The sequence below is a fragment of the Aethalodelphis obliquidens genome, unplaced genomic scaffold, assembly GCF_003676395.1.
Source record: "Aethalodelphis obliquidens isolate GAN/ISIS:26980383/991018 unplaced genomic scaffold, ASM367639v1 scaffold5, whole genome shotgun sequence".
Classification (NCBI taxonomy): domain Eukaryota; kingdom Metazoa; phylum Chordata; class Mammalia; order Artiodactyla; family Delphinidae; genus Aethalodelphis; species Aethalodelphis obliquidens.
The window spans coordinates 56,099,188-56,109,091 of NW_020837949.1; the positions used below are offsets into that span (position 1 = coordinate 56,099,188).

The 9,904-nt window shown below is 38.9% G+C and overlaps 1 pseudogene; it reads left to right on the forward strand.

The window, feature by feature from the left end:
* The first annotated feature begins 6,077 nt into the window (after positions 1-6,077).
* Positions 6,078-6,618, forward strand: LOC113617849 (chromobox protein homolog 3 pseudogene; annotated as a pseudogene).
* The last annotated feature ends 3,286 nt before the right edge of the window (positions 6,619-9,904 follow it).

Consider the following 9,904-nt stretch of genomic DNA (forward strand, 5'->3'; position numbering starts at 1 on the left):
TTCTCTAGGCAACAAACCAATTTTTTAGTTTCCATGGACACCCAGTTGTGCAACAGTAGTTAGATCTGTAAAAACTACTATCTGACTTAGAGTCTGATGATGACCTACCCATCGGCAATGATAATTCAGGCTTTGCTCTCTAAGGGACTCATATGTATGAGACAGCACGTGAGCTTCTGGGACAGTGCCAAGTTACTGTCCCTGGTACTTTTCCAGTTTCCTAATTTGTGGAGGTTCATAAATCATTATGGATCTTGTCTTGATATCTGGGTAGTCAGAAAGCTCCAAAATAAGGCAGTGGGAATGGTAATCAAACAGGTCTGGTTGCAACAGATTTACTTTCCACTTGGTTAAGAAAGAGGCCTCACATTCTGATGGCTATGTTAACTCAGTTAAGAAGTGGTACTTATTTGGAATTCCTTGTGGGAAGCCCAAAATGTACTTGAAATGAGAGAAGTCACAAACTTGTTTAGTACATATGAAGGATGGCTTTGAATCTAGGCAGTAACTGAAAGTCTGCCCATTCCGGCTCAGCAGAAATATAAGAAAAGATTGAACTGAATTGTCCTGTATCATATACAAATTCTCCAGGGCCTGTTCCCTCCTAACTTAGGATAGAACAAATGATTTTTGAAAGGGTCAATCTAGTTTCCAGGTTTTGAAAATGCTGTTCTTTGCTTTTGCTTGCATTGTGTAAAATTCTCCATTTCCCAGTTGCCCCAAAATTAACAATTTAAAAACTGGATCTTTCAGACCATTAATCAGTGTTGGAAATGTTGAAAAAGAAAGGTTTTGAAAAAATAGTGAAAATGGTACTTAACTGGATACTTAACTTTGCCATAAATATGCAAGACCATGGTAAGCATGTAATTTGTCTTTTCTTAGTCTCTGTCTCCTCATCTGTAAAGGAAGGGGATGGGTTGCCAAAATTACTTCTAGCACTAATGCTCTACTACTCAATGAAAAAATTTTAATTTCACATACTACAGAGGTCATGTCCTGAGCTTGAGAGATCTAGCTCTTCACAGGAATAAAACTTTCAAGTTCACAGGGATTTGATCTTGTATTTTCCAAAAAAAATGCCTCTAATCACTTCTGTTTCTCTTTGCACTATGGAAGTTTTCCACGAATACCATAGAAAATGGATTCCCGAGGAAAGAGAGTGGGTATTTCTCAGAGATTTTCATTTTTGATTTGCTTCTAGGAATTTTAGAGAGACAAATAGAAATGGAATTTTAAAATGTTTTTTTTTTTTAAAAAAAGGAGAGATAGTAATAGATGGTAGTTGGCTATTGGAAATCAGCAAAGTTTCATGGGTATATAATGAACTGATGATCTGAGGTGATATATTTTGTCATTAATAAATCAGGTATAGGAGAAAGATTTAGGAGAAATGTTACAGAGAAGCTTTTAGCTTTACAAACCTAGGGACTGATACATTTACATACCACAGTTCCTTGGCAGCTCCTTTATTACGTGCCAAGTTTCTCATCTCACTAAAGTACCCTGGGCAAATAAAAAGGGAAAGGCATTCCAGGTAGAAGAAACGCCATGATCAGAGATTGGGAAGTATGAGATAGCATCGTGTGTAGAGGCAGTGCGAAGAGTTTGTTTAATCCTTTTGGAGTATAAAGTACAGGAGGACACTAGATCATTCAGAGTTCAGGTGCAGATTACAGAAACCACTTTAGCAATTTTAAAAGAATTGTGAAACAGAAATCAAAGGAAGGGAGTTTCTCAAGAGGGTCAAAAGCAGCTATATTGTCAAGTAAGATCAGGGCTGAGCAGTGTCCAGTAGCTTTGACCATTAGGAGGCCTTTGATGTCCTTAGCAAAAATTGGCCAAGAGGTGAACTGGGCCACACTGCAGGGAATAAGGTATGAATGGCAGATGAGGAAGAGGAAGTGGGGGGAATCTGTCTTCTGGGAGCTTGGCTTTGAAGGGAAGGAAAGATTTTTCTGAAGAAAAACACAAAATGGAAGAAGGTTTTGATCTTAAGCTGTAAAAACCTTAAACAAGTTTGGATGCAGAAGGAAAGAAGTCAATGGTTAGGTAAGAATTGAAGATGCAGGAAAGAGACAGATACTAGATACTAGATGCCCTCAGATTGAGAGGAAAAAGATCTAGTCTCGAGGAGGCAGTGCTGGCCTTAGGTACGAAGAGAACTATGTGTTTCTCTTACACACGGCAGAGGGGGAAAGCATGAGTGAAGAAGCAGATGTGTTTGTAAATTGGGGAAAAGAAGGGAGTAGAAATCACACCTGATAGATTATTTTCTTGATAGAAATAATCAAGAAAATAAGAAGCAGACCATCTGCTGAGAGAGGGGAGAATGGAATGGGGGTGAAATAGGGTGGGATAGAAAGTGTGAGGGAGAAATGGGTGGAAGAAAAGAGCCAGAAGTGATCAGAATTGCTAAGCAGGACTGACCTTGAAGAAGTGGGTAGATTTCTGAGGAAAGGCTTAAAGTAGTATCATAATTGTCGTGACCTTGGGATCTTTGGTCTTTTAGAAAGTAGTGGTGGGTACTAAGAATGATGTTCCTCTTTAAAATATATTTGTTTTGCAGCTGTCCACCTGATGATTAGGTAAGACTTTTAAATTATCATCATCATCACCTGTTAAACATCTAGTAATATGATCAATCTTTTATCTCTAAGACCATCTTGAGTGCATTGAATAGGAATGAGACAAAATGGCACAAGTGCATCATTAATGAAAGAATCTTCTAAGAACTTACTTTTTTTTTTTTTTTTTTTGCAGTACGCGGGCCTCTCACTGTTGTGGCCTCTCCCATTGCAGAGCACAGGCTCCGGACGCACAGGCTCCGGACGCGCAGGCTTAACAGCCATGGCTCACGGGCGCAGCATGTGGGATTTTCCCGGACTGGGGCACGAGACCGTGTCCCCTGCATCGGCAGGCAGACTCTCAACCACTGCGCCACCAGGGAAGCCCTAAGAACTTGCATTTTGAAGTACTTTTCTGTGAATTCCCTGGCGGTCCAGGGGTTAGGACTCGGCACTCTCACTGCCAGAGCCCCTGGTTTGATCCCTGATCAGGGAACTAAAATCCCGCAAGCCACGAGGCGTGGCCAAAAAAATAAAATAAAATTTGAAGTACTCTTCTGTGACTGAAAGTCATCACTTTCGGTTAAACATGATTGAAGATTTGGGAAATTTGCCCAATAGATTGGGTAAGGATATGAAAAGATGCTCAAAATTATTACTCATTAGAGATATGCAAAATAAAACACAAGGTAATACCTCCATGTGCCTAGTAGAATATCCAAAATTGAGAAGACTGAACATGCCAGGTGTTGGCAAGGACCTGGAGCAAGTGGAACTCTTATGAACTGCTCACGGGAATGAAAATGGTTCAACCACTTTGGAAAACAGTTTGGCAGTTTCTTAGAAGTATCCGCATCCACATCATATGACCAACACATCTATTTCATCCTCAGAATCGAAAACATTTGTGTGTAAGTCTTTGTACAGACTATCCAAGAGAAAAAGAAATGTATGGCTGTAAAAAGATACATGCAGGGCTTCCCTGGTGGCGCAGTGGTTGAGAATCTGCCTGCCAGTGCAGGGGACGCGGGTTCGAGCCCTGGTCTGGGAGGATCCCACATGCCGCGGAGCAGCTGGGCCCGTGAGCCACAACTGCTGAGCCTGCGCGTCTGTAGCCTGTGCTCCGCAACAAGAGAGGCTGCAATAGTGAGAGGCGCGCGCATCGCAATGAAGAGTGGCCCCTGCTTGCCTCAACTAGAGAAAGCCCTCACACAGAAACGAAGACCCAACACAGCCAAAAATTAAATAAATAAATAATAAAAAATTAAAAAAAAAAAAAAAAAGATACATGCAATGTTCACAGAAGTTTTATTTCTAATAACATTTAAAAAAAGGAAACAACAAAAACGTCCATCAACAGGTGAATGGATAAATAAATTGTGGTATAGCCATACAATGGAATACTACTTGGCAATAAAAGTAAACAAACTACCGACTGCACAACAACATAGGTGAATCTCAAAATAATTATGAGTGAAAGAAGTCAGACAAAAGAGAGTACATAGTGTATTGTTCCATTCATAAAATAGTCTAAAAAAATCCAAACTAACCTATAGCATCAGAAAACAGATCAGAGGTTACCTGGAGACAGGGGTGGGGTTGGGGAAGGCAGGCAGAAGGAATTACAAAAGAGCACAAGAAAACTCTTGTGGGTGGTGCATACGTTCATTATCTTGATTGTGATGATGGTTTCATAGGTACACTCATAAGTCATAAATTAGCAAATTCTACACTTTAAATAAACGCAGATATTACTTTAATAAAGCTGTTACAACAAAAGAACTAATGTGTATGTTCAAAAATTGGAGAATGATTTAATTATGTTATAGAACAGTACATTTTTTGAATACTGTATCTTTTAAAAATCGTTTTTGGGGGCTTCCCTGGTAGCACAGTGGTTAAGATTCCGCCTGCCAATGCAGGGGACACGGGTTCGAGTCCTGGTCCAGGAGGATACCACATGCCACGGAGCAACTAAGTCCGTAGGCCACAACTACTGAGCCTGCACTCTAGAGCCTGCGAGCCACAACTACTGAGCTCACGTGCCACAACTACTGAAGCCTGTGCGCCTAGAGCCCATGCTCCGCAACAAGAGAGGTCACTGCGGTGAGAAGCCCGCGCACCGCAGCGAAGAGTAGCCCCCGCTTGCTGCAACTAGAGAAAGCCTGTACACAGCAACAAAGACCCAATGCAGCCAAAAATAAAATAAATAAAATAAATAAATTAAAAAAAATAGCTTTTGAAGAGTATTTAATATTATCAGAAAATTCTCATAGAATTCAGAGACAAGTGTACTTCTGATTGATAATGGTCCATTAACATTTGTTGAATGTTAAATGAATCATGTAGTGTTAAATGAAAAAAGCAAGACACAAAAATGCATACATAATTAAATATGATCCTAATTGTGGTAACTCTCTCTCTCTCTCATGGCTGAAAGGAAATATCTCAAAATGTTTACATTGGTTGTCTCTGTGAGGTGGAATGACATACAATTTTTATTTTCCTCCTTATGCTTTTGGGGCTTTTTCTATAGTTGATCTTCCACTACTTTCACAAGCAGACAAAAACCCAACCAATGCTCTTTGAAAAGATTCTTTCCCACACAATGAACTCACGGGTGCAAATATTTTTAGATAATGTATCAGTCTAACTGAGGCACATGGCATCTTTTCCTGCACTTCTTCCCAGTAACCTGCTACCAAACACTGAGGGAGTTTAGTGGAGTGGTGATGTGCTGGAAAGACCAGCTCTAGACTGCAGTTAGCTTGTGATGAGACACAGCCTAGAAATGCTTGCTTATAAATATGTTTTATGTAGCCTCGGGGGTTCACTTACCTTTATTACTTCCCTGCTAGCAGTCCCTTGATAAAACCAGGTCAGAGACAGAGAGAATAAATTCCCTGGGCTACCTCCAGTACAGCTCTGTCAGGAAATGTTCACCGAGTATATCCTGATGAGAAAAGGAGAGTAGCTGTGTGTCAAATGTAGATAATTCCTCAGTCTTTTGTCCAATCCATGGTGAGTCTTACGCATTTCTGACTTCTTTCCTGCTTGAGTCAAAAAGATGACCAGGGGAGGGTGAGGCCTGTGGAGTGACAACCAAGGAGGAAGGCTTGTGAAAGTGAGGGTCAAAGGTAGGGAGGAGTTGGGAGAGCTCTCATGCACAAAGATGTGCCTTTATTACTGTCCTCCACACATGAGGGATATCTGTCCTGTGAGACTTCCACTCTGCTCTTCTGTGCCTGTGGAGAGACGCAATGACTGATGCTGTCTGAACCAAGGGGGTGCTTCGGCAGGAGGGGGGTTGCTGGGGCCTGAGGCAGAGATGTTGGTGAGACCCATGGGAGCCCTCCTGCCTGGCTCGGCCAGGACTTTGGGATTGTACCTGCAGCTTGAAACATGAGGATTAAAGGGAACTCGAGCCTGAGGCATGCAGGGCCAGAGACGAAGCATACCTTGGGGCAGCTCGAAGGCAAGGAATAATACCTCTTCAAGTTTGCAATAAAAATGGCCTCCAATAAAACTGCATTGCAAAACATGGGAAAGAAACAGGATGCAAAGAGTAAAAAGTCAGAGAGGAAGAGCCTGAAGAATTGGTAGTGGAAAAAGAGAACTGCCGTGTAGTGAAAGTGAGGGGGTGGTTATTTCCTCAAGTGGAAGGGAATACAGATGCTGACAATACTAGGAACCCGAAGAAAACCTATACTGCCCAGCGGTAATTAAAACATTTGTTAATTCTCCAACAGCTGGTACAGAAAAAGGTGGTACAAAAAGAAAATCTTTATCTGGCAGCGAATCTGATGATAGTGAATCAAAGAAGAGAGATGCTGCCGGGCAAAGCAAGAGGCTTTGTGGGAGGTCTGACCCTGAATGAATAACTGGTGCCACAGACAGCAGTGGAGAATTGGTGTTTCTCATGAAATGGGAAGATTCAGATGAGGCAGACTTGGTGCTGACCAAAGAGGCAAAAATGAAGTGTCCTCAAAGTGCAGTGCTTTTTATTCAGAGACTAACTTGGCATTCTTGTCCAGAAAATGAAGCTCAATAATTGTTTGCATTGCCATATATATAATTACACACACACACACACACACACACACACACGCACATAAGTTGATGCATATAAGCTCTGGGTCTTGGTTTTTTTCGTTTATTAGTGTGAAGAAATAACTAGATTCTAATGAAAATAAAGTTTTGTATGTTCATTTTGAAGGAGTGTTAGGGGTTTTTTTGTTTTTTGTTTTTTTGAGTCTATAGCACTGGTTACATTGAACAAATAAATAAAGCTTTCTTAGTTGCTTCCTTTATCAGAAAAGAACATTTGATACCATGATATATTATTTTCTCTGCATTAGGGAACAAATTTTCTAAATGTTGGAGGAAATCTCCACAGTCATTACGCGATCAGATTGTGTTTAACTCATATATGCCTAAGGACCATTCCGGGTTTTTCGTTTATGAGGGGGTTTTTTGTGTGTATACATAAAACACATATGTAAATGATTTTCTTTTCCTTCTTTTATTTTTTAAAAACACTTGCTGAAACAAAAATGCCAATTCATAACCAGGGATAAGCCCATATTTCTGGGATGCCATCTCTCTGAGCAGCCTAAGAAATAAATGCGTTCAAGTTAAATGGAAAATTTTCCTGAAGGCTTAACCTTTCAAGTTAGGTAGATGATTCCATAATTAATTGGAAAATTTAAATATAATGTAAATAACTTAAATTGGACAATAAAAGCAGTTGTATCTGAATCCATATCTATAACTACAGTCACATAAATGGAAGTTTATTTGCAAAACTCCTGACAGGAAAAATTTTATCACTACCAAGAATCTCCCCACCCAGATGAGAAAACTAGAAAAATCCTGGTGTGTTTCAATTAGCCAAGCAAGACTTAGTTAAATGGACATTTAAAGGTTTCTTCTAGTGAACCTCTTCTTTACTAGAAGTTGAAATCCCTGTGCTGTACTGACTAAGAGGATGTCTAAGACTTTGCTCATGGAAACCTAACCAGGTTGTTAGAGATGCTGTCAATCTAGGACCTGATAGAATAAATTTTAAATAAATAGTTTAGATTAACTTAATAAAACTATTTAAATAAATAGTTTAGATTAACTTTTGTAATCTAAACTATTGATCTATATGTTTTTTCTTTACCCCCAACTGATTCCTTACACACAGGCTCAATCTTTTCAGTATCTGGGTTACTGGTTCAGCAGAAGCATAAAAAAGCAATAACTTTGTAGTAATCAGAATGTTATCCAACTGTATATTGTTTACTTTATTGTAAACATTGGTGAACAATGGTCCATAGTTTTATATTAAAAAATAAAATAGGGCTTCCCTGGTGGCACAGTGGTTGAGAGTCCGCCTGCCAATGCAGGGGACACGGGTTCATGCCCCGGTCCGGCAGGATCCCACATGCCGTGGAGTGACTGGGCCCGTGAGCCATGGTTGCTGAGCCTGCGCGTCCGGAGCCTGTGCTCCACAACGGGAGAGGCCACAACAGTGACAGGCCCGCGTATGGCAAAAAAATAAAATAAAATAAAATGGATACGCAAACTTCCACTTTTGCAAATTATCAGTAGCTATAACATTTTAGCTAATTTTTTTCTTTGTAATTATTTAAAGAGTTGTGTTTCATAATGCTTGAAAATGTGTTTCTTCAAATGTCCCTGGGACACACTGTAATCCTTTTGCTACGTGAATAATCTCACGTAATTTATCAGATTGAAAATTTATCTTCAAGTTCTTGTCTTAAGTATTCTCTCCTCCCTGACCCAGATTTCCGTAGAATTTTGAGGAGGAGCTCTGGTCACTCCATCATAGCTCTTCAGCCTTCTGGAGTTTACCCTCAGCCTCTGCACCTCCTCAAATGATCATCAGGCTTTAGAGGCTACCATCACTGGGTACGAACTGTGGGAATCCAGCTCCTATTGCCTGCTTAGGGTCAGGGGTGGCAAGTGGAACAGGGAGTAAGGCGATTCCTTTATGTAGGAACAAAGTTTTAGGCATCACAGGCAAGAATTATATATGCTTTTTTCCTTAGAAACATTGTCACACACATGGATTAAATTCTAGAATGAGATGATGATTGTGTTTAACCATTTATTTGTGGTTAAATAAGTTTTAGTGGCTCATTTAGGCACTGAAATTCTTTGAAAGCTGGTATATATGTGCATAGATATGTTATAATCTATTATGTATTTATATATTATATTTCTATATAAATTTTTAAACCATTTATATAAACTGAAACTTGATTAAGCAGAACATATTCCCCAATTATGCTTGATAACAGAATTTGCCACATTTAAAATTGAAAGAATGAAATGATGTAGGAGTTACATGTTCATAGATATGTTTTTTTAAAAATCATGTCACCATAGTATAAAATCTGGTCATTGATATGAATTATCTCATTTTGCAAACTGTCCCTAGCATTTAGTTGAACAATAGCTGATCCTCTACCAGACTATTACAGAATCATTCAATTTTGTATGGGCAATAGTTGTTTCATAAATAATTGAAGTCCTTTCATTATTTTAAAAATGTTTCTGTACCCCAAGTGAATTCCACACACTTGTGAAAAATCAGTGAAATTCTGTGCTGTTGATTAAAATATGTTTTTAAGACACTCTCAGAATTTGAAGAATGATCATGGTACATATTAGCATTCAAAAATGAGATATCCATAATTACTTTGAGGAGGAAATCTTATTAAAGTCTGCAATAAAAGCATTTAGGAACTCTGGAATGAAACCTGGGCAATTTAGGTCTTAAGAATCAATTTTAGAATACATTTAAAATGCCATTTTCAACACTTATATCCTAAAATTTATTTTTCATCAACAGTTTACTAAAGTATGTTTGTCCATAGATCATTGTTCTTTTTTGAAGTATAGTTAATTTACAATGTTGTGTTAGTTTCAGGTGTACAGCAAAGCAAATCAGTTATACATAAGTGTGTGTATATATAATCCTTTTCATATTCTTTTTCATTATAGGTTATTACAAGATATTGAATACAATTCCTCGAGCTATACAGTAGGACCTTGTTATTCACCTATTTTATATATAGTGGTTTGTATCTGCTAATCCCAAACTACTAATTTATCCCTCCCCCACCCCCTTTCCCCTTTGGTAACCATAAGTTTGTTTTCTATGTCTGTGAGTCTGTTTCTGTTTTGTAAATAAGATCATCTGTATCATATTTTAGATTCCACATAGAAGTGATATCATAAGATATTTGTCTTTGTCTGACCTACTTCACTTAGTATGATAATCTCTAGGTCCATCCATGTTGTTGCAATGGCATTATTTCTTTCTT